Source organism: Hirundo rustica, chromosome 20 (genome assembly GCF_015227805.2).
Source record: "Hirundo rustica isolate bHirRus1 chromosome 20, bHirRus1.pri.v3, whole genome shotgun sequence".
NCBI lineage: Eukaryota > Metazoa > Chordata > Aves > Passeriformes > Hirundinidae > Hirundo > Hirundo rustica.
The window spans coordinates 8,158,575-8,183,895 of record NC_053469.1 but is presented as its reverse complement, the minus strand read 5'-3'; positions in this window follow the sequence as shown (position 1 = coordinate 8,183,895).

The following is a 25,321-nucleotide window of genomic DNA, read 5'->3' as shown; positions in this document are numbered from 1 at the left end:
TGGCCCCCACATTTTGTCTCTTTTCTGAAATCTGATATTTGCTTTAGGTGTATATAGTGGGGTTTGATCTTGCAGGTTTTCTACATTTCTTAAATCTCATAAAAATGAATAAAAAACAGATGATCACCTTGCTTGCCTTATGTTTGTTCCATGTTTATTTGTTTCTATTTGCATCTCCTGTCTTTGTCACTCACTCTCATCCCCCTTGTTTATAAATCCTGATGCTACTTTGTGGTTTGTTTTTTGCCTCTCCACACCCACTTCCCCCATTGTAGCAGAGAAAATCAGTAAAACCTGGTTTTATGCTCTATTTTCTTAAGGAAAGAGAATTAGGAAAGATGAATTGCATGGTTAAAGCAGCAAAAGGGGAGAGGAAGAGGAGCAGCAATGGGACAGACTTTGTTCCAAAAGTATAAGGGTGACTTAGCCAGACCTATCTACTGTTGACTTTAAAGAATTTAAACTCACAGGGCTGGATTCTGGTTAAAGAAGGTTTGACTCACTGCTAAAAATGTGCAAACATTCGGATAAGATAAGAACCCTGAGTTTTCCTTCATACTCCTGAGGAATGATGTTGTACCAGAACAAGAAGTGCTGTGAGCAAACACCCTCCCGATGGTTTTGGTCTGAGTTTTCATTTGTCCCAAGTTTTTATTTGTCCCATTGCTCCCTGTCTTCAGATCTCCCATCTCCTGGGCTCCTTCCTTCCTGCTGGGCAGGACTTCAGGGGTGCACTTGAGAGAGGATGAAGAGCAGTTGGAGGAACCCTGGAAGAGGAAAACAAGAATGATCAAAGGTTTAAAAACAACCGTGACCTTTGGTGTATGAATGGGCTTTATGAAATGCGGAGAGGAGCAATGAGAGACACATAATGTTCTTAAAATACTTAAAAGTTCGCGGCAAGATGTGAAAACGTTCCCCATGAGCAGCGTAAATAAGAACAGGAGTGAAAGTTTTGAAGCACAAGGAAAAGCGAAGGAAATGTTTGTTACAGAGTGTTCTGAGGAGACTGAGGCGCTGAACTGCCATGGGGCGGGTGGCACTGCTGTCATTGCAGTTTTAAGAGCAGAAGACTCCAAGACTCTTTGGAAATGAGGTTAATCAACTCCAGCACCAAATCCCGAGGGGAGAAAATCAACCCTTTCAAATCAGTGGGATATTATGAAGAACATCCTTGTGTGGTTTTCCTTTTCAGTCTCCCCGTGCTGAGCAGAAGAATTTACTATAATGAAAATATTTGAATGGCAAAAAGCCCTTTAAAATATTGTCATATATTATCCCAAGTTTCACAGGGATGGTCTTCTATGTGTTCTTCAGTTTTTGGTGAAAATTATGGGGTTATTTTTAATTTCTCCCTGAATGGATGTTGGGTTTATACCCCAATGGGAAGTACATGAGTACTCTACAGTTCTTTTCATGCTAAGAGCAGCACTGGAATCTTAACAAGTCCTGTGTGTTCTTTCATGCTGGTGTATAAAAATCAGTGTCAGACTGAAAAGACACAAAGTAGAGGTTTTTCTGATGTGCTTGTCATCTTCACACAGCAAACCCAGCCTTGGGCCTAAGGGGACTCGGGCTATGGATGCTCCACCAAAGGCTGAGGTCTTGATCTTGCAGGATGAGCTACTGACACAGTTCCACCAAATATCCCATGGCTTGGGATGATCTGAAGCGGTCAAGGACCAAGAGAAAAGGAAAAAAAGCCAAATTTTTCCTTTCCTCCAGACATAACTGGCTGTTGGCCAAACCCACAGACCAAAGCTCCATCTTCCCTCAGTGTTTAATGCTCTCTCTGATGAAGGTGCTGCTGCTGAATCCTTGTCTCTAAGCCATTTGTGGGTACACCCCAAACCTCAGTTTTGATTTTGGGACCGGTGTGTTGTTTCTGCTTGCAAGAAGGAATTTTCCTCCATCAAGGATAAGGTTGGTGAGCAGTTGGAAGGATCTGTGATAGCTCCTGTCTGCTCCCATAGATCCGGAAAGGCCAAGTTGAATTATTTTATTTTATTTTATTTTATTTTATTTTATTTTATTTTATTTTATTTTATTTTATTTTATTTTATTTTATTTTATTTTATTTTATTTTATTTTATTTGTTTGTTGCATGCCACTGCGTTAGAAAGTCTGACTCCTGACTCAGCCCCAATGTAAATAAATGCTATATGTCTGACCAGTGTTTGTGGCATGAAGGATAAACTGCTCAGAGCTGAAGTCTGGTGCTCTTCATTAACCCTTTGATGTTTCAGCAGAGGTAAAAATATATCTTGAAATCAAATCAAAAGAAAAGAAATCAAATATATTTTGAATTTATCTGAGGAAGAGAAGAATTCTCTGCCTGATCGTGGTAAGGACACTCCAGAGCAGTGAAGTTTGTTTGTGCATGGTTTGATGAGGCACTTAACTTCCACTGCAGTCCTTCTGGGGAGTGCTGCAGCCCACAGGGGGATGCACATCCAAATTTTACCAACCATCCTCCTCTCAGGATGGGCAGCAGCAAGGCTGTGAAACCAAACACAGACCTTTGCAGGGAGAGCAATTGAAATGAAGCTGTGCAAAGAGTGCAACACCTGAAACTCGGCCCCTCCTGGCGGGGAAAGCTTTCCAAAGCATTGCTGAAGTTGTTTTAGGGAAGATTTCAAGCAAAGCTGCTCTGGCTGCTGGATGAGAGGCCTTTGGGTCTTGTATCCAAACGTGAAAGAGGGGTTGGTGTAATTCCTGTAAAGATGATTTTGCTTTTTATTCAGCTGGTGGACATGTGATGCCTTTTCAGAGCTATCTAAAGACAGAGGCCAGACAGAATTAAGGGAATAAAAAGCAGGTGTATCTATGGAAGGGCCTTCAGGTACATCTTGGGCAGACAAAGCCCCCCAGGGGCTGCACCACAAAATGGATGATTGGTCAATGGTTTTCACACTTTCGTAAGTTTGGTCCATTTGTGTATTAGGGGTTCATCTCCCAGTTACAGGTTCAGCTAATGAAGTCATTTACCCCCAGTTTGCTCCCCCAACTCACTTTTGTTTCCATCTCTCAGGGCCTGAGGCAGTGAGGTGTCCTTGATCCCCAGCCTGGAGAGGAATTGTTGTGTCTGACCAAAATGGGAGAGCAGCAGCTCCCACTGTGTGTGGGGTTTGGAGTTCTACACTAAAGAACAGCAGGGTTACAAATATATTAAAAATATCAAAGCTAAAATCCCTCAGGCATCACATGGAATAACTTCAGTGTGGGGAGCTGGGAAGAACAGAGTGCTGGGGTGATCACAGACAGTGACTGATGGGATACTCCTGGACGAACGAGGGAAAAGCTCTGGAAAGGTCTCTCAAAGTCATGTCCAGTCTCTGTCAAGGATCCACATCAGAATGCCACTCATAAATACATCAAGATTTTCAAATCCAGGCTGAGTTCCACTGCTGCTGTAAGATTGTTACTTTAAAATCTCACTTGTAATGGTTAAACTCCTCCTTATCTCCAATTTATTGGTGTTGCCCAGCTTATGGCCGTGTATTAATGAAGGCATTGAGCAAGGTTTCCAAACTTCATTTAATAAAGATTAAGATATTATGTCAACAGCCTTTTTTTTTATTATTTTTTTTTTAAACTGGCTCTCTCCCTTCCTGACATTTATACTCATAAATGCCACTCCAAATATTACTGCCACCAAGTTTCCATTGCCAAATGACATTCCATGCCAGAGAAACAGGATAACAACCCTCTTCCCTCTACTTTCCATCTAAAGCAGCTTTTTAACCCTCTCCAAAAATTCCTTTTTCCCTTTTCCTCATTTATTTTATCCATCTTTTCCTCATCTGTTTGTGGTCTGTTCCAGGCCATCCTTTCCGGGATATGAAGCATCCCTAGCACATTCCTCTAGCTCTGGCTTTGCCAGACCCAACTCCCCCTGGTTCTGAGTCACTTGTTTGCCCCCTTTCCTCAGCTCATCTCCAGGAGTCCTCTGGGATGGAGAAATTCCTTTCCAAAGTAAAATGAGCTCCTGCTCAGTAATTTTTTTTTTTTAAATAGGAAATTTTGTTAGAAGGGATGAATTTTTTTCAAGGCATTTTCTACAAATTCTAGCAGATCCTTCCAAGCTGTGTGTTTCATTAACTGGAATATTCCTTTGGCAACAAAGGTAGGATTTTGTGATGTTTGCTGCCAGGATCTTGAGAAATTCTGGATTTTTCAGTCATAGATCTACTTCTAGAATCCTTTACCACTGTTAAGTCAAGCTGGAGTAGTTTACTTTCCTTTAGGCCAGAGTTTCAAATCTTATTTGTAATTCCCAGAATATCCTATGGATATCCTGTAGTTTCTCTAGATAAAGTGTTTCATTTAGTTGTTTTTTTTTTTTTTTTTCTTGGTTAAGAAATGTGCTTTTCATGCACTTTCTTAGTTTTTCTCCAAAGTATTCCCTCCAATATTTGACTGTTCATGTTAAGGTGGACAGCATGCTTCTGATGTGAGCCTTCATTCCCAAAGATTTCTCATTGACAAGGAGAAATTACAATTACACCAGAACACTTCTCCGTGGCAGAAGATCCCTTTGGATTTTTGCCTGCACTTTGCATTTTCAGAGGAAGAATCCAAATGCAGCTCGTCCTCATGGGATGGCAGATGGAGCTGGGAGCCTTCTGCTCTATTTTATTGCACCACACTGCAGGAGCAGCTTCTCCATCTCACATCTGCCTTGTGAAGCTGCAGAGAGTTTCTTGGGGAAGGAAATGTGGGAGAACAGCCTCTTCCCATCCCCTCACCCCAGTGCCATGGCAGAGAGGGGGTATCCACCAGGATCAGGATCCTCAGAGGGACAGCAGGACCTGTTGTTGGAGCTCCAGATGTATTTATGGTGCTGGAGGATTCCTGGCACCCAACTGTTGGCTGTGGCATCCAGCCAGGAGCCATCCTGGTGTGGATCCAGCCTGCATCCCAGCAGATCCTTGTGCCACTGCTGGCAGACAGCCTGTGGGCCAGGATACCAGGATTTGGGGTTCAGGATATCCATGGATTCTCAGCAGCTGTGGTCCTGGGGAGCCCCTGCACTACCAGATGGAGATCTCCCATTGCTCAGGCAGTGCTCTGAGATCCAAGGACACACTGTCCCCCTTGTCCTGGCTCTGGCCTGCCTGGGTTTGTGCAAATATTAACCTTGGCTTTTCCCTTGCCCAGCCTGGCTCCTCGCAGGGTGAGACGCCGCTGGTGTGAATAATGTGACAAGAATTTCTTATGGTGGGGTTGGGAAATGCAGCTTTCCTCCAGTTAGGTCTGCAATTGGCAAGAGCCACTCGGGTTTTGGACTTGGCAGAAACCTCTTCTCCTTTGAGGCAGATGGAAGGGGGTCCATGGGCACCAGAGAGCTGCATTTGAAATGATTTCCTTTAAAAACACAAGACACTCGTGCTGCTGAATGAGGGTCCCTTTGTGGGAGCTGCTCTGGAGCTCGGTGGGATTCAGGCAGCCCCAGGGTGGCTCCTCAGAGATGTCTAAAAGACAAGTGGGAAGAGTTCCCTGCTAAACTGGGACGCTAAAGCTTGTATGTTGATTTTACCCTGACAAAAGAAGACTCCCTTGGCCATACCAGTTAAAATCTTTGCTGGTAAAATAGAAACAATGTTTGATTAATACGAAAAAATAAACCAAACTCAAAAAAGCATATCAATATTGTATCCAGAAATGTAGAACAAATCTTGACATCTCATCCTACATCTAATTGCAGCCCTCTTTTTATAGACTGTTTAGAACTTACTGAAAATGAAATTAAAGCAGCTTTGATTTTGGCCCAAACATAAAGCTGAAATACAGAAACAGCAAGAAAAGGTATTTTTCTTATAGTAACTTCTGACCACAGGAAAATAAGGAAGTACTACAAATCTTTCAAGAAAGCTTGGCTTTATGAGATTTCCAGCATCACTTCCAGATTAAACAGATTTGGCTCCATGTTCAAGTCCAGGCTCATCCTGGATCATTTTTTGAGATTTATGTCACTTCAAGCTTTACCCCTTACATGAGTTGTGTTGCAGCTTTTTGAAAGCTCTGTTTAGGAGTATATTTAGGGCAACTGCAAATGGATCAGCCTGAATCTCAAAATCCTGGAATCAACCTCCAGTGGCACTGACCAGATCAGTGAGAGCCTGTCAAACTCCAGACACAGATCCATGGAGTGGCGGCCCAGGCTGGATTTTAATTCTGACTTTCCTCAGTTTAAGGAAGAGGGAATACTGAGGAATGGGGATGCTCTGTAAAGTTCCCTTGCTGGTTTTGATTTCCAGCTGTTTTGTAACTTCCACAGGCTGTCGATTTTACTCAGAGGTAAGGAAAATCTGGGGATGGTGCTCTGTGCCTCCTGAGCTGACGTCGGTGATGATTCCAGGATAATAATTCCATTATTATGTGGCTGCTCAGCCCGCTGGGATCATCCTAGAGAGGTGCTGCACTGTTTTTGTCTGCACAGAGACAAAATTCCAGGTGCTCCAGAGGGCTCTGAGCTGGGGTGAGGTGTAGGAATGAGGCTGAGGGCATTCCAACCCTAATGAGTTCTCACCTCTGGCTGCAGTTCAGCTCCCCGTGGGATGGTGGAACCTGCCAGCGGGTGTGAAAAGCTGTGAGGTGCTTCCTTATCAGTAGGACCATTTCAGGACTTTGATTGTTCTAAAGAAAATTGAGTTGAATTAAGTTGAATTAAGACCAGCTGTTACAAGGGGGAAATTTTTCTTTTATTTGAATATCAGTGATAGGCAGAAGCCTGCTGTTTCATCCAGGAAATCAAAATACTGCTTCTTTTGATGTCTGTCCTGTTTTGTGGTTTTTTTTTTTTTTTTTTTTTTTTTTTTTTTTTTTTTTTTTGCTTCTGAGCTCTCTCCAGGTTCATTTGAATGTGAATGCGCCGAGGTCACTCTATGGAAAGGCTGCATTTACCTGCCCTAGGCAGAAATCAGCAGCGTTTGGTTCTCAGAGCAGATCCCTGGGCTGCAACAAAGGAGAGGAAAACAAAACTACTTTCTTATGACTACTGAACTTTGTCTGCTTTCTTTCATGCTGCTTTTTGAAAGATTCAGATGAAGCTGGACAGGACGTTTTTTCATTTTGTAGGGGGGGAAAAAAAAAAGATAAAATAAATTCTCCAGCAATTTTAAACAGCAAATTAAATTGCCTTAATTCAGGAAAAAGAGACTTCACCATAGTGCCCACTTTTCTGAATGAAGTAATACATACCAGACTGGCATTTTGGGGATTTTGTTTATCATTAAAAACAAAATAAGATTTATAAAGGATTCAGCAAAGAAGTTACCCATAACAAAATCTAAAATAAATTTGGATATTTTTAGTATAATGAGATCCATGCTTGTTACAAAAGGCTCCTTGGGCTCCCAGTGGGGAGGATGTTTACAGTTCTGGACCTTCATGATTTTAACGTGATTATTTACAGGCAACATCATCTGCCTACTTATATAAGAGCCCAGCAGTTGTGCAATCACCAGTGTGAGATGAAAAGTCACATGATTTGGGGTTGGTTTCTGCCCAGTGGGTTCTGGTTTCTCGCTGGGTTGCTGCTCTCCTGTCCGCACCCTCGAGGAGAGGGAGTTGGATAATTTGCAGCAGTGTTTCATCCTGAGCTTTTTCACGCTTTACCACTTTGTTATGGCTTCCCAAACCTCCCTGACTGCTGGGGAAGGAGCTTCCAGGATGAGTTATCTGGACTAATTACACGCTTCTGCATGGGGCTGCGGTGGGTTGATGGGTCAGCAGGAGTTTCTGCAGGGAGCTGTTTGCCCTTGTGCATGGACAGCTTCCCAGGGATCAGTTTGCAGAGCAGTCCTGGGTTGCAATGCAGGATGTAACCAGGGGTGTGTACTCTACTATCCTCTGCTGAAACTGTGTGGGAGGCGTTCGTGGGCAGCTGTTAAACCAGCTGGGGCAGTGTCCTTATCCCTCCCAGGCCCATCCTCCCTGCAGGGATCTCTGCTGTTCCTGGGCCATCCAGGCTCACTGCAGGGCTGAGACAATGCCATCAGCCATGGGGAGATGCTGCACCCAGGGGAGGAGCCCGGCATTCCCACCTGGATCACACCTGGCATTGGGAACAGCAGCACAGGCTGTGTGCACTGGATTGCCAGAGGAACACCAGACCCATCTCAGCACCACTGGACCCTTCTACAGGATCATCTCTGCTCCAACAGAACCACATCTGTCACTGCAGGAGGGCTTAACTGGGCTGCCCCCAACACCCTGACCAACAGGGTGTCAGCTTGTGTTCTGACTCTGTCAGTGTTTCTAGGATTTTTTTGTTTGCTTTTTTATACTACTACATTTGTATTTTTAATATTGTGAGTAAATAGCTGTTATTCCTATTCCCATATCTTTGCCTGGAAGCCCCCCCTTAATTTCAAAATTATAATAATTTGGAGGGAGGGGGTTTACATTCTCCATTCCAAGGGAAGCTCCGGCTTTCCCTGGCAAACACCTGTCTCTCCAAACCAAGACAAGAGTTCAGCTCCCAATGAGCCCCAGGGCCTTGGAGAGCTCTCAGGAACAACATGGATGCAGCTCAGAGGATGGATGGTCAGAAACAGCATTTGCAAGCAAACACACATACATCTGCACAAAAGAAAATAGATTTCCTGCAGAAAACAAATCTGAATGATGCTCCTGAGGAACTGGGAATTCAACAGCTCCCACTCCAGCATCAAAGGATTTTAACTGAGTGCATGGTTAAGCATTCGGACCCTGCAGCATTAAGTGCCCGTGTTTCGTGCCATGCTAGTTCCTACAAGCTGCTCTTCCAAACTCCAGCTCCTGGAAATAAAAGAACAGGAGAAGAACATCTAATTTGTCCTGGATAAGAAATGGTTTATTTCCTGTAATGTTCCATCTGATGACTCTTTGTAGCTGCAGTAAAAACCATTGTTTGAGAGACAAATTGAGAGTGGCAGTAAACACAAAAAGGTTAATGAAATACATGATTTCTGGCTCACTTGTTGGAGCGGGGAAAGCATGAGGGGTTTCAGTGTTTGGAATTCATAACTATTTCCATTATCTACTCTGTGCCTCATTTTTCTTGCTCTCTTGGCTCTAAGATCCTCTTCTTTAGTGTTTCTTCATCATTCTCTTTTATTTTTTAGTTCTCCCACTGCATTCCCCATGGCCTGAGAGCTCCCTTGCTTACACCCTAACTCAAACTCCAGAAACTCCACTGGGGTTTTTCTGCTCAGTCGTGTTCTTCAGTGCCCTTTCTGGCTGATCTTTGTTAGAACATATTTCAGATTGGTTTTATCTTCAGAACTGTAGGAGGCAAGCCAAATCCGTATGGAAAATTGTCCTAGTCTGTCTGGGACACTGCAGGGGCTTCCCTGGGATGTGTCCTGGTAGAAAATGAGAGTAGAGGTGATCTCCCAGCACAGGCTTTGTCTCCTGGAAGATGTGAATCCCCGTTTGAAGAGTTGGAAATTGCTGAGCTTGGCTCTGTCCCTGGAGGGGCTGTGACGCCTCAGCAGGGTGGAGGTGCCACCTCCCAAAAACCCATCCTTCCCTTCACCACAAGACCAAAACTGCAAACATCTTCCGAAGTTTCTGTGCCGTTCTCCACGTGGCTGTTTCATTTTTGTCGAGTGATGGTGATGGCTGTGTGAACGAGCAAAATGTCTATTCTTTAACCTCTGTTGTCAGCCGGTTTGGATTTTCCTTAACATAAGGCAAGCAGAGAACAATGGTTTGTACTGTGGCTGATTAAATTTTCTGCTTAAATGTCCCCTGTGCACTATCTTAGCCAGGGTTTCCTCACTGCAACCACAAGGGAGAGCTGAATCAGCCGTGGATTGAGCCACAGGTAGTGCCTGAACCCAGCTGCTGGTGGGAAAGGCATTTCCCCCTCTTCTCAAGCCTTTTCCTGTAGCAGTGTCCATGGGGATGGCTGTGGGGGCAGGATTGCATTGCCAGGACACGTGTCTCATTCTCTGACAGCCTTCCATGACTTCATCACTTGTAGTATAATAAAGTGAAAATCATATGTTGCAGTCACTCCTTGAAGTGCGCACGAGAGCCCAGGCCCTGCCCTGGGAGACAGAGCAGCACCTCTGATTTTAAAAACCATTTGGAAAAAAAAGACCAGAGGATTATTAGGCATCATTTATGTGGAAAGAAGAGGCACTATCAAAATGAGAAGAGCAATCTATGAGTGCAAAAAATCTAAATACAAGTTGCCATTTGGTGTATATGCTTGAGAGAGGCTTTATCCTTTGGTTTTTTGTCTCTAAAGTCTGAGGAATGGTGTTTAATGGAGTGGGGCAGACAGGGTCAAGCCGAGACATGGATTTAATTCCTTACATCTATAAACAAAACCACATTTCATGCTGAACTCTGCAAGATGAGAGGGAGGAGGTGGAGACAGAGATTTCAGCATTACACTGTCTTTAGAGAAAAAGGGAAGGAAAATGTCGGCAAAGGTGAAGCTGCTTGCAGGCACTCCTGTCTCTGCCTGTAACTGATGGGTATTTGGCATTTTTGCACTTGGTTTGAAGCACCACAGAGGGGATTATCCATGGATCTGCTTCCCCTTGGACACAGCCAAATGCTCTGGAGGCACAGGATGAGAGCCAGGGTGGGAAGAGCAGCACGTGGCTGAAGGCAGTGGTGACAGGGAGAGGTGTTTGCTGTCCAGAGCAGCTGTGCCTGCCCCTGGATCCCTAAAAGTGCCCAAGGCCAAGTTGAAAAGGGCTAGGAGCAACCTGGGATAGTGGAAGGTGTCCCTGCCCATGGCAGGGGTGGAATGGGATGATCTAAAGTCCCTTCCAGCCCAAACCATTCCATGATTCTGTGATTTGGTCAATTACAGAGCTGGAACTCAGAAAACATTCCAGATTTGTCCAACCAATTGCTCTTGACAGACAGAGTGATGGCCCTAAGAATCAAAGGGCAAATAATCCACAACCTCACACTGAAGAGAAGGCAAAAATTTGGGTTTTTTTTGAATGTTTGTGGACCTGTTGGATTTCCTTTTTCATCAGCCTTGACTTCTAGAATCCCCCATAGAGTTACCAGCCAGGGGGGACTGAGGGTGCTGCAGTGATTTGGGGTACCTGGGACTGGGTTACTTAGCAGTACCCTGCCCTACAGACTTCGGTGTCTGAACAAAAAATGAACAGATTTCTGCCAAATACTCCCTTATATCATACACTTCCACTGGGGAACAAACATGAGAGAACCCTCTTTGCTATTATTGCTAAATTATAACAAACAGGGTGTTCAGATTGGGCTGGTTTATCACCTCGAAGCACCCCCTTGACAGCATTTTTTACCAGCCTTAGGGGCACAGAAAAGAGCCGTCATTTTAATGTGGAATGGTCTGTACTGATAGTTATTCCACACCTATGCAATTTTTATCTACCTCTTGACTAACCTCTGAACACAGCCCCATTTCTTGTCACATTTTGGGTATTTTGAAGGGCTCCCTGAGAACAGTGGAGTTCAATCCACCTCAGGATTTCCTCAGAGCAGGGAGCTTTCCATCGTGGAGCTTGCTTGGCTGCTCTGTTCTCTCCAGATATATTTCAGCTGCTTCCCAATTCTTAGCTGATGCGGGCTCTTGATAATTTCAGAATCAGGTAAAAGAAGCCAGAAAATCCTTATTCCTTTTGCCCCCCCCTTCCTCACACACAGAGGACTGACAGGAAAATAAGCACTAATATGTCATCTTTAAAATAAGAAGGGGACATGCTTTCCTTATGAAGCAGTGGAAACAGTGACATCATGTTTGGAACAGCTTTTTTCCCCTTTTCCCTCCTAATTGCGCTGAGTTTTTTAAAGCCAGGAATCAAATCTTCCCTCTGGAGTGGGGGAAGGTTCCCCATAGGCTGCTGGTTGTCTGAGTCTGGTATGAATCACTCTGCCCCTCTTGCAGTTCATTGACAAATTACCAGAACCAGGAGCTGGGAACTGGGGCAGCAAAGGGAAAGAGCAGAAATTAAGTCAATTGGTGAAAGAACACGAGGAGGAAACATTATTTATGGAAAATTCACTGACCGGTTCCTTATTCCCGTGTTATGTTCTCTTTTTTTCCACTTTAAAGGAAATGGCTCCTATAGCAGGAGTGACTCACTGGTGGAAGTTGCCAGGGAGGTAAGTTGGCCAGTTTCTCATTTCATTAACATTTTATCACAGCATGGTGCAAGTGCACGTGCCAGATAAGAGGCCACAGAAGCAAAGACAGAGAAAGGAAACAGCAGGCGGTGGAAAAAACATCTTTTTTTTTTTTTTTTTTTTTTTTTTTTTTTTTTTTTTTTGGTCAAGCACCAGTCCTGTGTGTCTGCATTAGGAAGCTGCTCGCTGATGGCTGCTCGAGCTGACCTGAAATAGCATTGAGGGGTTTGTCCTGACTTCCACTGGGTTTGGAGTTCTGTATCCTGGCAGAGCAGAGCAAACTCCACCAGGCACAGTGACAGGCCAGGTACAACCCTGGAGCTTTCTCTGCTGAAGGTTTTTCTCGCTGTGGCAGTTTGGTCGTGCTGGCACCTTCACCTCACCTCTGCAGAGCTCCTCACACGTCCCCATGGGGACCCAGGTCCCAACTCTTCCCTGGGGAGAATTTAGCCTTGTGCTAATAGAGATAAGGGATGAAGTGTGATGTGAGGAAATCATCTTTCTAATGTCCCTTATTTCCCTTGTATCTCTGCTTCCACTTGTCACAAAATGACAGTGAAATACAGGAAAAAAACAGCTACAAGGATCAAGGTCTGGTGTCTGATTGTTCAGTCTATGAGAGAAGCAAAGGCTGCAAAATGAGTCTGATCTCAGCAGGGAAAGAAAATAGGAAAAAAACTTCAAATCCAGACGATTTTGCAAGTAATACTTGAATTTTCCCCATTCTGAAACACTTGCAGAGAACAGGTTTTAGACTCAGCAGTAACAAGGCTAAGAGGGTTTGTGCTGGAGATGTGATTTGACGTGATCCCAGCCAAATCAACCCCAATAAAACCTTCCATCAGAGCTGTTCTGCAAGAGGAGCTGCTGCTGACCCCTCAGTAACAGACTCGAAAAGGTCTCACTGCTCTTTGTACAAATCCACAGCTCAGTTAAAGGAGGTGCAGGAAAGGAGGAGGCCAAGCAAGCAAGGACTCCTCGTGAGGTCTCTTTTGGGATCTCTTTTGGAGCCCTTCATCAAGCCCTGAGCTAAGTCTGCCCTGCAGAGCCAGGCAGCAAAGCTGGTGCCGGAGCTGAGTGATGGCTCCTGCTGCTCCCCATCCAGCAGGACAAACACAGCCTCTGGAACAGGGGCTGCTCTGCATCCAAACAGAGGCATCCCAGGAGCGGTTTGGGATTTATTTGTGGTGGTTTGCTCTCAGAAGGAAGCAGAGTTACTCAGGACCCTCTGTGCTTGTTTTGATAATGATCTCAGACACACGGGTGAATCAACACAAAACAAGTTCAAAGCTTGCCACCGCTCAGATGTGGGAAAAGCTCTCTGGAGTGGATCCGGGAATTGATGAGACTTTAAGTAAAAGCTACTGAAATGCTCTTAAACCCAGATAATTTCATTTATTTGCTCTGGAGAACGCACAACCTTGAACACGTCTGCAAAGAAGGTACAAAACGTTTCTCTCGGCGCTTTAGCCTTAATATGATTTACACCATAATCAGAAAGGAGTTGAGCACATAAGGCCACGATTGCAGCTAAATATCCTACAGAAAAACAGCTTTAATTAACTTTCTCAGCATGCCCTATCCCCATTAGCATTAGTTTATGGCTCAGATATTGCACACGTGTCAGAATACTGCACATCCCCCTGGTTTAGACAAAACAACAGGAGACATGCAAGCAGTACACAGCTCTAATCCCTGCATCCACTCAATCCAAAGTTTGGGGTTGTTTTTCTTTCAGCTGATGAAATGGAAATTCAAATGTTGCTTTGAAAGTGCCATAGGAAAGTCTAAACTAGGGGCTGTAAATAGAGTTTGAGCTGACATTTCAGGTTGGAAGTTAGGGGAAGGAATGAAGCCAGCATGAATACTCACTTGAATCTTGGGGGAAAACTTAACATTTAAGAGACTTTTTTTTTTTTTTTTTTTTTTTTTTCCTACTGATATTGTAATTTGTAAAGCCACATCTGAAGGCTATTTGTTTTGGCACTCAAGATATCAGTTCAAAATACACTCCTATTTAACAGAAAGCTTCTTGTCACCCTCTTTTCTTACCCCATCTCCTCGCTCCCTCCTTTGAATTCTTTGCAGTGACTCCTGAAACAGGTTGGAAATGAAGCTGTTTACCAGCCTGGAAAGATGAAAAGGTTTGGTAACAGAGCTCGACTTGCTGAGCTTGGTGTGTGCAGTTGGGAGCACTCCACATCCCTGCTTTTTGTGCTGGCCTGGAGTTTTTAATTAAATCTGATCCAGTGGCCATGGCAGCAGCTCTGCTGAGCCAGGCAGGATCCAACATCCAGAGGCAGCTGCTCTGCTGTCCAGGGCAGCATCCTGAACAACCTCTGCAGGGATGGTTTTGACAAGAACCTGCAAAGCAAAGCACTCGGAGGTGACTGAGACACAGGGTGTGTGTCAGAAAACTCCCCAGGTCCGGAAACTCACTGGGAATTGGGAGGGATGCCCATGGATCTCTTCCTTTGCATTCCCTTTCACTTTAGTATTGCAAACAATCATTAATGCTTTTAGTCTTGTGGTAGTTCTGGGAGATACTATCCTCATTTTTTTGCATAAGGTCTTGGACGATCCATCTGTCTAGAGAGGTTCTTGCTGGGAAACATTTGAACAAGCCAGGCTAGCACAGAGGAGCCTCTGGGAAGTTACTCAAGCCGGCAGCCACATGAAAGGCGGTGTTTGTAGGAAATCACCCTGATTTTCTGCCCTTTGTGCTCCTGAAGCTTTGTGTTCCAGAGCCCCGGGGGGATCCCAGCTCGGTGCCCCTCTGGGCAAACACTCTGTGTGCTCCTGCTTGTTTACTCTGCTCCTGTTCGGCTCTTTTCCTCCTTCAGTCCAAACGAGCCCAGTTTCAGTGGAAAGAGAAATCTGCATCAAAAGCAGCCTGGGCAGCAGGGAGGGGGGATTGTGCCCCTGTGCCCCTGTGCTCAGGTGAGACCCCAGCTGCAGAGCTGCCCCAGCCCTGGCACAGCACAGGAAGGAGCTGGAGCTGCTGGAGAGATCCAGAGGAGGCTCCAGGGGGATCAGAGGGATGGAGCAGCTCTGCTGGGAGGAAAGGCTGGGACAGCTGGGATTGTTCACCTGGAGAGGAGAAGCTTTGGGGTGACCTCGGTGTGGCCTGGCAGGGCCTGGAGGGACCAACAGGAAAGATGGAGAGTGAAGATTGAGAATAGCTTGGAGCGCCAGGACAAGGAATAATGGCTGCAAACTGCCAGAGAATAGGTTTAGATGGGATATTGGGCAGGAGTTGTTCCCTGTGAGGGTGTTGAGGCCCTGGCACAGGGTGCCCAGAGCAGATGTGGCTGCCCCTGGATCCCTGCAGTGCCCAAGGCCAGGCTGGATGGGGCTGGGAGCAGCCTGGGACAGTGGGAGGTGTCCCTGCCATGGCAGGGGTAGAACAAGATGATCTTTAAAGTCCCTTCCAACCCAAACTATTCTATGATAGTGAATCTGTGACAGCAACAGCCACAAGTTCCTATCTGCAGCCCCAGATGTATTTTCAGAACTGAAATATCTTTCACTGTGAGTTTTATTTACAGTATGAGCTCTTTTCAGAGCTACTTAAGATAACCTGTGCTTCTTTTCAGAGCAGCACCTCGAGCAGCCTCTGAAGGTGGTGCTCATTATTCTCTAGGTGGCAACACCTTCAAGTCCCAAAGGATTTGTTAACTTCCTAAATAACGACCAAAGTCGTGTCCTCATTAATTTAACTCTGCCCTGGCATGTCCTCTCTGAGGGAACACGCTTGTCTGAGCTGCAAAGGAAGTGGATGATTAACGCCAGGCTATAGGACCCATCATTCATTCTGCTGCCAGTTTCCTCTTCCTATTGGTGACTGCAAATACATTTAACTTGCAAGTGAATTTCCTACGAAAAGGCAATGTTAAATATTCTATTGGTGTGGGTGCATTTCAAGTGTTTTCACCTCATTTTAACTTTTTAAATATATGTAGTATGTCAGGAGCTCCCTGAAGTTGGAGGAGCTGGTCTCATTTAGGCTTGAGAGCACCCAAGTCACATTCTCTGCTGGCTAAAGCCGTCTATAAAGTTGATGTGAGATGCTTCCTCACAGGTTTTTTCCCCCCTCAGCTGCCTCCTTCTCATGCCATTTCTTATCCAACGCTTTATCGACTATTTTTCTCTTTTGACTCTTTTCCCAGTAAGTTCAAAGCAGCCTTCATTCCCCAGCCTTCATTCCAGTTACCATGACTTTTGGCCTTGCAACTCGAGGCTTTTTAGCCTTCATAAAACACTTGACATTTTTAGTCAATGGGAACAAGGACAATGAAAACATCAACACACTGATGGGGCTTCAAAAGAGTGCTGTGGAACAATACAATGACTGCTTTTTGGAACACCTACCTTTATTCCAGGTGATTCTAGAGTCTAAAACTACAAACAGCTCTCTCTCAGGATGTTGTTATTCCATGGATTGATGCGCCCCACGACTGCTTCCTCTGAATTTTAATGATGTGCTGTTTGTGAGTCTTTCAGTATCAGAGAGTTCAGCGCTGGCAGCTCATCCATCATAGATCGGTGGAATCACTCATCTCCCAGCTCATTTCAGCAAACAAATATGTTACTGCATCTTTCATGAGAGAGAAACACACTGAGCACCCTGTGCAGATTTCTTTCAATTCTGCCTTAAGTATCCCAGTTTAAAGTAAAATATGTTCCACTGGGATTAGGTTTTTTTTGAAGGTGAGTAGAATTACTTTTTTGCACTGCTGGGATGTGTTTCTGCCGTCCTGGAAAACAGAAGTTTCTTTCCCGAAGTCCATGGATGGTTTTGGTAAAGGAATAACCTGTCCTGGTTTTGACTTTTGCTGGATGAATGTGGATGTTGATGTCGTGGGACTTTACACCCTTCTGGTCACCCTAAATGCCCCTCAGTACTCCAGGCCGTGCCCCAGCATGGATCTGTGTGGGTACCAGTAACCATTCACCCCCACAGACCAGCCAGCAGCAGAATAATCCACAATTATCTTCCTTTTGCCCTCATTTAAAAACAAAACAAAACAAAACAACAAATATTCTGGTGTTAATTCACGTGCCTGGCTCCATGTCCGGGTCACAGCCTGGACATTCCCTGTCTGGGAAGGCCCTGAGGGTTTCCCAGGGCTGGAGTATGGATGTCATCCACGGGCTGCTGAGTGGGATCCTGCAGGATCTGATTCACTGTCTGCAGGCAATCCGGGAGGGAGGAAGGGATCCTGCTGCCTCCTGCCTTTCTGGCTCCTGCTGGCCTGGGAGTCCTTGAAGCACACTCAGATGTCCCCTAGGGAAGATCTTCTTTACTATTAAAATAAGCAGATGTCCTGGTGGTTTCTGATATCATAAGTATCCTTTCCTGTGAACTCATTCTTCTATAAATAGTAGGTTCATGCCTATTCAAAGAGCTCTTTTATTCCCCTCTCCTCCTTTCATCCCATATCCTTGCTGGTTTCTGGGATCTCTTACACGTGTAAAGGACATCGCTTTCCCTGTGGTTATGTCAGCACATGGAGCTGCTCCTGACGGGATTTCAGGGCCATCATGTGAGTCTGGGCTGTGCCTGCTCAGGGCTGTCGTGTGTTGCTGTTAAGAGCTCTGCTGACAGCTACAGGCTGCTGGATATCCCGGGTGCAGCTTTGGGCAAGAGCACAGCCAGCAGTGCCAATACAAGGCTGGATTCCAAGCTGATGGGACACAGAGGTATCAGAAACCATTCCTTGCAAAACCACTCCAGGCAAGGAACTTGCTGGTGGGCACGGTTTTTCCTTCTGGGTAGCTGTTAAATGGAAGAAATTAGGGATGGAGTGAGAATAATCCATGACCCTGCTCCCTTGAAACTCACACAACCAGGCTCTATTTTTCCCCAGAATTAGAACACTGTTAGAACCAGCTCATCTAGGAAGGACCATGTGATTGTGACACAGGCACCAGACCCCTGGACAGAATCCTGCCTATGCATTTGAGGTCTTGAAAACCTTGCTGTCCTACCGGGGTGTGGATGGATACAGCCTGCTTGAATGCAAGCTCCTGAATTTTGGCTCCAGGTTGGATGCAAGGATCTGGGAGGTCTTTTCCAGCCTTGATGACTCTGTGGTCCTAGAGGGGCAGTTCCTGGGGCTGGAGTTACACTGTGCTTTGGGGTGGACAGCAGGTTTGTGAGCTAAAGACAGACTCTGGCTGATGGCAGAGGGCAGTGGCACTGCAGAGACTGCCCTGAGCTCAGTTTACCAAATTAATCCATCATCACCCTTCCCTTCCCTTCCCTTCCCTCCCTTCCCTTCCCTTCCCTTCCCTTCCCTTCCCTTCCCTTCCCTTCCCTTCCCTTCCCTTCCCTTCCTTCCCTTCCCTTCCCTTCCCTTCCCTTCCCTTCCCTTCCCTTCCCTTCCCTTCCCTTCCCTTCCCTTCCCTTCCCTTCCCTTCCCTTCCCTTCCCTTCCCTTCCCTTCCCTTCCCTTCCCTTCCCTTCCCTTCCCTTCCCTTCCCTTCCCTTCCCTTCCCTTGTATTTACAGTAAAACACTTGCTGCTCAGGGCTCTGCTAAATTCATTGTCTTTTCTGTAGTTTCTGAAAATTTCCTCTTGTGTACTTTGCTGTGACCTCTCTCTACTGAGTCACCTTATTCCCATCCCTCTCCAGCCATATTTTTCCCTGGCCTGTTCTGCTTCCCAGCACATGCTCCCAGGCACCCCTTTCTGGAGCTGAGCAGCCCTGCTCTCTGCTCCCAGCCCACCCACTGACCGAGGAAGCTGCCTTTGGGAGTACCTGCTGCCCTCACTGAGCAGCTTCCTCGCAGACAGACAGTGCCCTGGGGAGCCTCAGCGATCCTCCCAAAATGCTGGGAGGAATATCAAATCCTCATGTTCTCTGTTAGGAAACAGCCTCCCCACCAGAAGGAGAAATAAACACTTTTCTTACAGGCAATGTGTTCATTATTTGTGCCTTCTAGGGGTTCCTTCTCCTGGTACTGGCCTTTGGGACACATAAATCATTTGTTTAACTTGATCTGTGTATTTTCTTGTCTTCTATTTTCAGGGCAGTGAGTGTGCTGGCATTTATCCAGTCAGCTTCCTCACAGCAGTGCAGTTATTTTGTTTCTGCTCTCTTGAATGCAGCATCTGTACATTTGGTCACATATTAGATCGTGGTAATGGTGAAATAATTCCTTTAACCTCCTTTGAGTCGGGACTCAGAAGAATAGTCTGGGTTATCTGCTTCATGGGTGGTACTACAGGCAGTTAATTAACCCAAGTATAAACGATGTTATTTACCTTGTCTGTCTCTTTGTGTTTGCCAATAACATTTAATGGTTCAAATTGAATTGGCCAGAGAAATGGAAGAATGTTCTCAGTGGTTTATTACCCTCTAATAGGATATTCCAGGTTTGTGCCTCCATAACAAATCGTGTTCCAGCCCTAAACCTGATAATCCTGGCCATGGGATCGAGACTACAGTTGATAAGCTAGAACAGATAGTAAAGATGTGGTACTAAACCTGACAATTGCTGCACTCTGACCAGATGGAAGCAGCCAGGAATGGAGCATCCCTGGTTTTGAACAGAAGGAACCAAAGCTGTGTGAGGTCAGGGGCATATCCAGGTCACATTCCCTCCCAAGCTCATACAGGGAAGCAGCAGCAGCCTGAAAGACTAAGATGTAATTCCCTGTCTCAGTGAAAACCATGAAAGTAAATCAGGCCTTCATTTAGCAAAATCGTGCGACTTTCTTCTCACATTTTAGCTTGTATCAGCATTAGGGAAAGGAGCAGCTCTGTGGAAAAGCAGTGGCTGTTTCTTACAGTGAAGTGCCAAATAAGTGCTTGGCAAGAGAGTCTTTCTTATATGGTAATAAAGTGGAGATCTACTGATGTAATGGGAACTGAACTGAACTGGAACTCTGATCTGTAAGTATCAAAGTTTCCTTTAAAATCCAGCTTGTGAAAGAGTGGTTCCCATGACCCCCAATCAAACTTAACCCTCCAGAAAAAAAAAGCTGGAGGAGGCAAATTTCTTCCTCTGTGAGTTGATGCTCTAAATCCAAACTTCAAGGTGTCTGCTTCTGATTGTTTATCCTCAGGGTGGGGCTGCAAATAGTCCTTGCCCTTAAAAACATTATTTGATCCTGTGCAGCTTAGGAGGCCTCATCCTTCTGACAAGCTTGCTTCACATCATTAGAAAAAGCAACTTTGCCAGCACAGCTCTCAGAAGTTCCAGTGGTCAGTAAGGCTGCCTTAGTGGGGATAATGAAAAGGTCAAACTCCATTTCCTTTAATCCCTAAGAGTGAACTTCTTGAGTAGGAAATAGTCCATGTCATCAGAACAAAGAACAGCTGAAGTGGATGGGAGCTGCACTGCCACCCAGGAGCACTGCTGGATTCATGGATCAGCGACTTCTTGTGCAACCCTGGCTGAGCAGGTTCTCAACAGGGTTACCCTTTGTGACTATTATTATTATTATTATTATTATTATTATTATCATCATCATCATCATCATCATTTGATTTGTTCAACCTGGAGAAGAGCAGGCTGAGGGCAGAGCTCCCCGGGGGCTGCAGCTCCTCCCGAGGGGCAGCTCCCAGCTCTGCTCTGGGACAGGGACAGGAGCCAGGGAAGGGCTGGAGCTGGGCCAGGGCAGGCTCAGGCTGCAGAGCAGGGAAAGGTTCTTCCCCCAGAGGGTGCTGGGCACTGCCCAGGCTCCCCAGGGAATGGGCACGGCCCCGAGGCTGCCAGAGCTCCAGGAGCCTTTGGACAGCGCTGCCAGGGATGCCCAGGGTGGGGTTGGTGGGGTGTGTGCAGGGACAGGGGCTGGGCTGGGTGATCCCTATTGGTGCCTCCAACTCAGGATGTTCTGTGGCTCTGTAATTCTCTTCAACATTCAAGTTTTTCCCTGACAAGAGCTCTTTAGGAAGAGAAATGTGGTAGTTTAGGGGTAGGTGAACAATCTTTTACTCCTGAGGTAAATTATGAGGTAAAATAATGGTTATTTATTCAAGAAAACCACAAAAAGCAGTGAAATTCATTGCAGAAAGGAACAACGGCAGCTGTCCCCTAAGTGACTGGCACTGTGCCAGTTTGGCCAAAGACACAGAGCAGTGTTTGCCTGCAGAGAGCACAGCAGGAACCATCCAGCCTCACTCCCGAGGAACCTTCCAAAAGCCTTGTGTTAGAATTGAGATGTTGAGATGTTGAGCATGGCCCCAAAGCCAAGGCATCTGTACAACTGCTGACTTCATTGTTTGGCACCCTCACGGTGTCTGAGTGCACGGAGCAGCCTCCCAGGAGCAGCAAAGTGGGTGCCTCAGCTCCAGCTCCAGCTCCCTCCACGCAGGAGATGCCGCCTCCTCTTCGCTGTCACTTGTGCTGTCTCAGTCCCTCAAGAGTTCAAAATGAGGGGAGAAATAAAGGCAGACAGAGCAGGGGGAGAAAGTCCTTCTCAATTTAGAAACCAGCTGGGTACCACAAATTCTACCAGAAGATCCAAATAAGATCCAAGAGAATGGAATCATCACCCCGACATAAACAGTTGGATATCCATTTGGAACGTGTCACTTTAGCTAGAGAGGCTTTGGGATCGCTCTGCTCCCAGAGTTTGCCAAGGCCATGGGTGAAAGGACAGCCTGGGAAATGGATTGTTTGAGTTTCTCTGCTCACAGCTCTTCAGAAATAATGGGCTGTGAGTGATGCAGACGGTTTGACCGGGCCTGTAGATCATCCGTCATCTGATGTGGAGTCTTCGTGTGCACAAGGTCAAATTAACACAGAGCCAAATGTTGGAAAGTGCTGAATGCGCCTTCATGTCCCCCCAAAAATGGGTTAACTGGGTAAATTACATTTTCTTTTGGAGGCACTTGAAGTCTGGCTGGAACTTGAGTCATAATAACACAACTGGCCTGTGGAAGGACTGCTTACAAACTGTCATGTGTTATCAGGTACTGCAGAGTAAATTTTGGTGGAGCTTGTGGATAGCAAAAATCAGCTTTGAAAATTAAAAAAACCCACCCCTCCTCCCAAATTTTGAAAGTTCACGTACAGTACTTCCCTGTAGGTTTCATAATCCTCTTTTCTTGGTTTTGAAATATATTAAATGAATCCAGCACGGTGCCTGACATCTGAGCAAAACTGATTGACCCAACACAGTGGGGCTTTTCAGACTACAAGTTCCAAAAATTAATTAGGATTTGTAATTTTCTTTCTAATTTTCAATAGGAAGAGCATGAAATTCATTGAATGTTTTGAATGAGCAGCAAGGAGAGATCAGGGCAGAAAGACCCAATTTCTCATTCATTTCTGGAAAGGGAAAAATAATCAGACAGGTCTTCTCCAGCAGCAAAGCTCATAGAGGAGAATTCAAATTCATAGTGCAGTTTGCCTGCTTTTAGTAACGCTGAGAAAAGTGTGTGCGTGGTTTTGAAGGAGAATGCTGAAGTGATCTTGCCTAAAAATAATTTCAAAACAAATTTCAGCTTTTAGCCAGGTCAGTGTGGTCTCAGAAGGCATTGCACAGCCAAACAGGGAATGGGGATGAGAGTGGGAATGGGAGTGGGAATGTGAATAGGGGCAGCAGCAGGCAGGGTGAACACAAGACCTTCCTAAATTGTCCAGAAAAACCCCACGTTGTCTGACAGCACTGGAAACTTATTATTATGCAACTCTGAGCAAGTGGTTTCTCAGAAATGCGTCGTAACAGAGTGACTGCAATGGTGATATCTTCATTTTCCTTATCCTGCAAAGCCATCAGAGCCACCTTTGGGGATGCATCGAGCCTGCATGGTCACCACGGGCTGGGGGTGACCCTGTTCCCCACCGCTGACCCTCATGCTGCCCTGCTGGCTCGGACCTGCTCCTGCCACAGCCTCAAGATCCACCACGAGGGATTTGTGGTGCTGGGGACTCCTGGTAGAACCTGGCTGGAGGTTTGTGCACAAACGGGACAGAGCCACCGCTAGACCTTCCTCGAGCCTTTATTGTGACATCAGCCTCCAAAGAGGGTTTGAGACTGCTGAAAGATGGCAACAGCTCACGTCTGCCAGCAGCAGCCAGAGATGCCTTTGTTACAGGGCATTTTAAAAACTTTCCAGCCAATAGCACACTGTTAAAGCTTACAGATAATTGTTCTGCCAATCACTGAAAGCACACTCACACCTGCTTCAAACAATGTTTGCTTGTATGCTTTCTATTAGCAATAATCAATACTCTTATTCAGATTAAAACCTTCTACTATCTTGCTGGGCATATTTTTCTGCAATCCTAAGGTCTAGCCTAAAAAACTACTGTTTCATGTCCTTGCTTCTGTACTATTGTAACTTTTCCTACTTTCAAGTTTTGCAGTTGCAGCTAATCCTAAATTCTCCTGCTCTTCCTGTTTCTGGGCCCTGCTTTCACAAATTTCTGAAAGCCTTATTACCTTTAGTGTTTCCCACACCTGGCCACCACCCCTGGCCCATCCTGCTCCCCTTGTTTAGGGATGGGGGGTTCCTGCTGTTCCAGCCTCAGGATTGCTCCTGCTGCCACCCCTGTGGGAGCAGCTGGCACCCCAGAGAGGGCTACAGAACACTGGGTACCTGTGCCAGCGTGTCCATCACCCTGTGGGCACACGGAAAGGTTTCCCTGCAGCAGCAGGGAGCCAGCCTTGATATCCCAGGTGATCCTTCCTGGCTGGGTGCTGGTGCAATGCACGTGCAGGGAATGGAGATGTACAAATTCTGAATTACCTGGAATATTCTAAAGAAATGCCCAGGGAAATGAGGGCACCGACTATATTGAGAAGTACCCCTTTAAAAGTGTGCATTCGATAAATTCTTCCTGGTGAGATTATGGGGGTTTTGGGAATAACTCTGGCTTGCTTAGAGAGCAAAAGCTCTGGAGAGGGGATTGGCAGGAGCTGGTTTTGCTGTTAGCCTTATTCAGGTTGCTAAGCTGATTAAATGAGGTTTTGGGTAAGGTGTGTCATGTCTCAGCACGGGGGGATGAAGTGTTTCATGGCTTTCGGGAGCCAGAGCAGACTTAGTGACATCATAACAACTCCAATTTCACTTGAAAGCAGCTCACCTCTGCCTCCTGCTCCTGGTTCCTGCCAGCTCTGTCCTCCAAAGCCGTTCCTGTCCACAGGTCCTGTGCTCCAAGTTCCAGCAGAGACTGGGAATGCAAAATTAAGGGCTGCTGCTCTGTGTTTCACTGCATGGAAAGGCTTTGATGCTTCACAGCTGAGGAAGGGGGAAAAAGCTCTGAGCAGGGAGTTACCCCTCCAACAAGCCAGGAAACACTGGGGACAGGCTGTGCTTCACATCTCTTTCCCTTCAATATCAAGAAAGAAAGTCTTTTGCAGGGAAAATTAGCTGTTTTCCTTTTTAAATTATTTTTTTTTAAAAAATTATTATTAATTCTTCTTAACTTAAAGTGTCCCCAGATTGAACGTTGCAATAGAGATCTGATTTCCTTCTCCAGCCACAAGGCAACAGCTCAGCCTCACCCCCTCATCTGGGTGATCAAAGCACTGGAAATGTCATCTGCAAAGTGGGAACACCTTCAAGAAGAAGGAAAGTGAAAGTTCTTTGCCTCTCTGCTGTGGAGCAGCCTCGTGTTTCAGGCAGTGCCCTAGGGAGGGGCAGCTCTGGTGTTCAGACTGCTCAAGTGAAATGGAAAATAAAGATAAATGAAATTTGGGAATAAAGGTGAGATTCAAGTCACTAAGTATTCTCCTTTCACTACAGAATACCTCAGATCTTCATTATTTAGTGTGCAGGAAGGAAGGAGACAAACAGTAGATTAGAAATGAAAAAACATGGAGGTGTCTTCCCCCCCAAAAAAGAATAATTACTTTAGATAAGGTGCTTGGCAGAAAGGCCATGCATGACCTAATCTAGGAAGCATGCCATTATTTAGCCACAGTTATCTCCCAAATACTATTTTAAAATATGAACCTCCTGGTAAATTAGGAATAAAGAGCGGTGCTGAAGGTCACTTTGTGACACACTGCTGGCCTCTGGGAGAGTCACAGGATTTGCTGTGCAAGAAATCCATCCCTGCTAAGCAGATTTTTATACAGAATGGATTGTTTTTGCCAAAGTGGACTGGGCTTCAGAATCATAACCAAAATAAAAAGTCCTGCAATTGCAGGCCTACACCCATTTCTGTGTGAGTATTTTGCACATAATTAATGAGCATATTTTATCTACTGAGAAAATAGAGTGAAGCCAGCAGTT